The sequence below is a fragment of the Aotus nancymaae genome, unplaced genomic scaffold (genome assembly GCF_030222135.1).
Source record: "Aotus nancymaae isolate 86718 unplaced genomic scaffold, 86718_ANA_hifiasm-v0.15.2.pri h1tg000015l_1, whole genome shotgun sequence".
Classification (NCBI taxonomy): Eukaryota; Metazoa; Chordata; class Mammalia; order Primates; family Aotidae; genus Aotus; species Aotus nancymaae.
In genome coordinates, this window is record NW_026988427.1 from 1,508,378 (window position 1) to 1,515,434 (window position 7,057).

The 7,057-nt window shown below is 49.2% G+C and overlaps 1 pseudogene; it reads right to left on the reverse strand.

The window, feature by feature from the left end:
• Positions 1–494: 494 nt before the first annotated feature.
• Positions 495–3,451, reverse strand: LOC105723138 (keratin, type I cytoskeletal 18-like; annotated as a pseudogene).
• Positions 3,452–7,057: the final 3,606 nt, after the last annotated feature.

Genomic DNA, 7,057 nt, shown 5'->3' on the forward strand with positions numbered 1-7,057 from the left:
AGTGGCTCACGGCATTCTGGCTCGTGGCTGATAATCCTATCTCTGTCTCTATCATCACATCTCTGTGTCCATGTCTCCTCCTCTTCTGTTTCCTAAAAAGACATTTGTCATTGATTTTAGGGTCCACCTGGGTAACCCAGATAAGTGTATCCCAAGATCTTTAACTTAATTACATCTGCAAATGTGATTTTTTTTTTTTTTTTTTTTTTTACATTTTCCCATTCTTAAACTCAAATAAGGTCCCATTCACAGACTTCAAGGGTTAGGACATGAACATATGTCTTGGGGGCCACCTCCAGCCCTCTATAGCCACAGAGTCTTTCTCAGCATAGTACTCAAGTTAGTTGATGCATACACAATAAAAGATGTTGGCCCATGAAATGCAGGACTTTTATTTATTTAAGTAATTTATTTTTATTTATTTATTTTTGCTCTCTGAACTTTTTGTTGGCCTTTTGGTCCCCAGTGTGGACCCTGCTTCTTCTGGCTTAATGTCACAGAACTTTGGTGTCATTGGTCTCAGGCACCACTTTGCTGTCCACTCTCCAGTGGGTGGTGGTCTTTTGGATGGTTTGCATGGAGTTACTGCTGTCCAGGGCATCACCAAGATTGAAGTCCTTGCCATCTTCCAGTAGGCGGTGGTAGGTGGCAATCTCAGTCTCCAGCTTGACCTTGATGTTCAGCAGGGCCTTGTACTCCTGGGCCTGGTGCTGTCCCTCTGCTGGGGTCTGTGCCAGCTCTGACTCCAGGTGCAGCAGGATCCCATTGAGCTGCTCCATCTGCAGGGTGTAGCAGGCCTCCACCACCCTTGGGTTGTTCTCCACGCTGACCTTCTGATTTCTCATCGAGCCCAGGTCAGTCTCTAAGGACTAGATGGTATGTCTCAGCTCCAAGAGTGTCATCTCAGCAGCTCTGACCTCAGCAGACTGTGTGGTGACCACCATGGTGCTCTCCTCAGTCTGCTGAGACCACTACTTGTCCAACTCTTCTTGATTCTTCCGAGCCAGCTCATTGTATTGGGCCCGATGTCTGCCATGGTCTTGGCGAGGTCCTGAGATATGGGGTGTCTACACCCATGGTCAACCCAGAGCTGGCAGTCTGGACTTGTAGGCCTTTTGCTTCCTCTTCATGGTTCTTCTTCATGAAGAGCAGATCCTCCTTGACAGCCTTGATCTCTGTCTCCAGCTGCAGCCGAGTGACATTGGTGTCATCAATGACCTTGCAGAGCCCATGGATGTCACTCAACACAGACTGGCACATGGACAGCTCTGTCTCATACTTGACTCTAAAGTCCTCAGCAGCAAGACAAGCATTGTAGATCTGCAGAACGATGTGGCCATTGTCCACAGTATTTGCAAAGATCAGAGCCCTCAGTTCCTCGATGGTCTTGAAGTAATGTCCTCAGTCTCTGACCTGGGTCCCTTCTTCTCCAGGTGCTCCCAATTTTGCTCTCCAGCTTCCAGTTCTCAGTCTCCCGGCTCCTCACTCTGTCCAGGTAGGAGGCCAGGTAGTTACTCAGGTTTTCCATGGTCTCCTTCTTATTCTGGATGCCTCTCATTCTCATCAGACCCCTGTCCATCCCCGCAGCCAGGCCCCCAGACCCCAAGCCACCCCAGAAGTTGGTGGAGCAAGACATAGAGATCCGGGACTCTGAGCCCTCGGCACCTGCATAGATGCTGGCTGCACTGCTGACTGACTGGGTGGCTGGACAGAGCCCAGGGGTCGGTAGTTTGTGGAGAAAGTGGAGCGAGCGGTGAAGCTCATGCTGTCCAGGGAGGAGAGCAAGAGGACAGGACTCAGGCTTTGCCAACCACGCCTTTTGTAATCTCGAGACTAAATCAACCCTAGTGATTTGTTGGAACTATAAATTTCTATGGAGTGCCAGTTGTGGAAAATCCTCAATATTTCAACTGTGCAAGGGGCCACGGAGTGAAAAGCAAAAAAGAGAACGTACCAGAAAGAGCGTAACACAGTGTCTGGCACACGGTGGCATTCCATCAGTATTCTGAATACTGGCTCTTCCAGGCACCTTGCTGGGTCCCATAGGACATAGTCCCTGCTCTAAAGAAGAAGCCAGCGTCACCACTCATAAGAACATAACCTCAGGAGATCCTAAAGGGAAGCAGCCCAAGGGAAGTTTCCTCTGTAGAGAGAACATTCCTCCCATTTGAAATCACATATTTAACATCTGTCTTCCCCAATTCTTTCATTTATTCAACAAATTTTTTTTTTAGCTGGATTAGTTATGTGCCAGGCTCAAGAAATGAAACATTAAGCCAATGTCCCACGGGACATGGCCTCCTGGAGGGGACAGGATTGTAAAGATATTCAACCAAAATAAAGATATAACTACAAATTCTGGCCGGGCTCAGTGGCTCATGCCTGTAATCCCAGCACTTTGGGAGGCTGAGGTGGGCAGATCACCTGGAGTTGGGAGTTCGAGACCAGCCTGACCAACATGGAGGAACCCCGTCTCTACTAAAAATACAAAATTAGCCAGGCATGGTGGCACATGCCTATAGCCCCAGCTACTTGGGAGACTGAGGCAAATTGCTTGAAATTGGGAGGCAGAGGTTATAGTGAGCCAAGTTCTTGTGCCATCGTACTCCAGCCTGAGCAAGAAGAGCAAAACTCGGTCTCAAAAAAAAAAAAAGAAGAAGAAGAAAACAAAAAACTACAAACTCTAATGAGAAGGAGGAATGCTATCAAAGAGAAGCAAGGGTCTACTATAGATTAAAGGTCAGGAAGCCCCTTTGAGGAGGAAACATTTAAGCTGAAAGATGATAGGATTTGGCCAAGCAGCGAGCTGGGAGAATATAAACTGAGATCTCAGTGGAACAGAAACTATGTCTGTGTTCACTCTGTCCTCCCAGGAACTAACCTAGTGCTTAGCATGTAAAAGGAGCTCAGTAAATAGGTGTTAGATTGTATTTAGTTGAAGTGTAGTTATCTAACCTCCATTTTACAGATGGGAACGGCAAGGCAGGGCAACTAAGCTTGCACTTGACAGGCATGGATTTCTGTGGCCGAGGAGAGCCTGGCATCCTCCAGGTTGCTGTGGTTGTTCACACCATCCTTCCTGCCTCCCTCAGTCCCCTCCCTACTTGGCTCAGGCTCCCTGAGGAGGTATGTGCCAACCCAGGGGAAAAGGCGAAGAGGGAGGCCTCATTTCAACCTGGCACAAGTGAACTATTTATGGCAAGAATGAGATGAGCAGGAGGCCTGGATGCTGAAAAGCCAAGGAGGAAAAATACCTAATTCCCAGCCAGAGCACCAGAGAATTGTTCTGCTGGGACATCTCTCCCCTGCCATACACTGGACTCCAGGGCTGCCCTGGCAGGAGCAAAGAGACCCTTTTCCCGTGTCATCTTCTCCCTGCCAGCCTCACTCTGCTCCACGGATGTGTCCTGGGTGATTCTCACACATCGTCCAGGCTCGACTCAGCTGCCATGTCTAACAGGAAGCCACATGCTCCTCAGCCTGTTGGATTAGGTGTCCCTGTCTTGCTCCTTTCACAGCCTGCAGTCACTGAGATGAGCTGTGTGGTCATTTTCAGATGGCAAATTCATTCCAAGCAGAGATCATAGCCTGTTCTCTGTTTTGTGAGCCCAGCACCAGCACCTGAGCCTGGGTACATAGGTACCCCATGAAATTTCAATGAATGGGCAAGTGAAGAAAAAAATAAATGAATGACATTATCCATCAGTCACAACTTTTTTTTTGTAAACAGGTTGCATGTAAATGTCAGAACCCACCATTCAGCCCCAGGCCTGCTTTGTACCAAAGATTATCAGCACCTCTGTCCTGCAGGGGTATGTAGGTTGCCAGAGGGTCTAGAGCGTGAGGGTGAAGAGAGATACACATGACACCAGGACAGCCTCCAGGTGGGAATTTGTTCTTTTGCCATCGTCGTGCCACTGCTCCTACCCGCCAAGTGCTGTGCTAATACAGTGGACTCAGGTATAAGTCATGGCCTCTGCCTTCAAAGAGTTTGCAGTTTAACCCGGTTAGAGAAACCCATAAATGAACGCTGGCCAGAGCAGGTGTGGGGCACAGAAAGGAGGTGGATGGAGGACACAGGAGAAGTAGGTAAGCCCAGACCAAGGTTGGCTTTGGATAGAAATTGTCCCACAGCTCAGAAGCATGACCAACTCTAGATACCAGAGGCCTGTGGGTGTACATCATAGCATATAGAACATGTCTCCCTGCCATAAGGCGCACGCACACGTGCACGCGTGCGCGCGCGCACACACACACACACACACACACGATGGAATCCTGGTGTCCATCCATGGATGCTTCGGCCTCAGTTTTCCCCAATTCCCTGGGACTCCTTTTCCCTCCCGCTCCTGGCACCTTATTCTTCAGCCAGGCTGAGCCACCAGGAGATAGTTGAGGACACAAGCCCAGGGAAGGACCCTCCTAAGCAGACCTCTCCTTCCACACCCCTACAGTCCCTCTAACCCACCGCTCTGAAAGGTCTTCAGAGCTTTCTAGGTCACAACTGCAAAGACAGTCTGGGCCTGCACCCTCTGCTTTTGGGCTGAAGTCTCACGGTCCATGAGTGTACAGAGCTCAGAAGACCTTTCTCGTGGACAGAGTTGGTGCCAGGCTTGGCAGAGCTCCTTGGCTCAGCTTCCTTGGCTCCTGTAGTTGGAAGGCCCCTGAGTAATTGCAGTTCCTTCTGGGTATCTTGGCCAACCCGGAACTTCAGCCCCAGCACCAGCACCCATGGGTAGCAATTGTGAAAAAGTAAAGCCCTGTGATGTCACCCCCTAGAACAGTGCTGAGCATTTACCCACAGAAGACTCACTGGAGCAAACCTGCACTGCAGTTCTGGGGACAAACCTGCATGGGCACAGCCTCCCACCATGGCCTAGGGGCTGCAGTCTTCCCCAGAGAATGTTGGATGTAGTGCCTGAGCTCATCTGCTGGTGGGGGGCTGTTTGGGCAGCATCCTGCTGGAGCCCACGGGGTTGGCTATGAAAGTTCCTGCAGCATGAAACATGCCTTCCAAGGAAACCTTTCCCGTTGGAATCTCCTGGGCACAAGAATGTTTGCCCACGGTATTCACAGAAAAGTGGCAGTATAATACAGTGTGAGATGCCAGGCTTGAGAGAAGGTCAAGCTCAAAGGCTAGCTTTGTGCATCTCACTGTATTGATCTGTAAAAGAGGGATAATGACAACCCCACAGTGATGCCCCCATGAGTTCCCTCTCTGTACCCCTTGCAAACCAGGTATTGCCATTAATATGACACAACATTAAATCAGCCTGAGATGAATTTTGAAAGGGCAATTCTGCTGGTTCTTATTGCAGATATTCAAAGGTGAGAGTCATGAGTCACGAGAATGAGAGTATCTCTTGAAAGATAGTGAGTGCTTACCATAGTTCAGGCAATGTGCTTGGTGCATTACAGAATCTCAGTTAATTCTCATAATGACCCAATGAATACTAGTATTACTCCCATTTTACAGATTAAAAAAGCAGGGATCAGAGAGGATGTGATTTTGCCCCATGGTGGCAGAGGCTGCCAGCTGTCCCTCAATACATGATCTTCCCTATTCCTTAGGTTTAGACTCTCTGATTCTTATCTGGACACATGGCCAACCAGAATAACGACCTTTCCCAGACTCCCTTGCATCCATACGTGTTCATGTGATTAAGGCTGGCCAATGGGATGTCGGTTGAGTATTTAAACCCTGCCTCTCTCAACCCAAAGAACTCTTAAATGTCTCCGTAATGTGCACATGTATTTGGATGGGCTGGGAATCCATCGCTGAGATTTTTAGCACCAGCCCATCATTTGACACTTCCTATGTGACTTGTATGCAGGAGCTACATGAGAATCTACCTTCTCTCCCACCACGGGATCCCTGGTGACCATAGCTCGGCCCTGGGCCCACCTACTGGCCCAAGGAAGACCCACATATTTTTGATCACTTACCTCAGGCCATGGAAGCTTCCAAGGACTTGCAGGAGGTGATGGTGAGGAGTGACCAGCTTGTTAGTCTTAACATAGTCCTAAGAAAAGTTGCTCAGAGGGCTTCTTTCAAAAATAGAAGCATTTGATTGAGTCCTAGCTTCTGGGGGTGCACAGATAGTCCCATCCCTATTATATCACTTTGTATCTTCAAATTAACCCCCCCACCCCATGCTGAAAGTGCAGTGGATGTTTCTCAAGCTGGGTGCAAGGGAAGAGGACAGTGGTGGGAGTCCTCTCTCCATGAGTCACCATAGTCATTATGGTGAAGCAATGGTGAAGAAAGACCTCAGTGTAAATCCGAACTATCCCAGGATCGTATATTCTCTTAGATTGATTTGCAGATTAATACCAGTTCAGGAAAAACTGCCAGCTTGTAGTACTAGACGCAGGAGGCAGAGATATCATATACCAATCTCCACAGCCTGTGCGCCTGCCTTTCTGGTGGATTTTGTTCTGTTATGGCTGGCAAGGGAGGCCAGGACTGGACAGGGGAGGCCGACAGCTCCCCCTGACATCTTTCCTTGCTACTAAGAACCTTTCCTTAAATAGGGCAGCAGGAACAGATGCAGGTGCGTGGGACTCTGCACGCACTGCAATGCTCACGGGAGACCAATCCACTGCAGTTTTCAGAGATCCCCTGGTGCCTCTGGGAACTAATCCTATGTGATGTCTGCAATGTCTCCAATTAGCTTTACATAATGCACGAAGGATTTTTTGAAGCATTGCTTTCTGGATAATATCTAAACTTCCTTAGTGCCACCAAGGACAGGTCTATGGGTGGTCTCTTCTGCATCACTGGTCACACTTCCCACCCGGCTCCCCTCTGTGTCCCTTTTTCCCTCTAGGTTCCAGCCAGGCAGGGCCCCGGGGAGGCACTTGAGCAAGCATCCTTCCTTTCTACCACTGTGCACACACAGTGCCCTCCCTGGAATGCCCTTCCCATGCCCAGCCGACCTGGCAGTGGGAAGTGACCACCTCATGAAGCCTATTCTGCTCTCCTATCCATAACACCAATGCCCCCATGGCACACATCTGGCAGAGAAGCAAGTCCCAATCACCCCACATGTTCGGC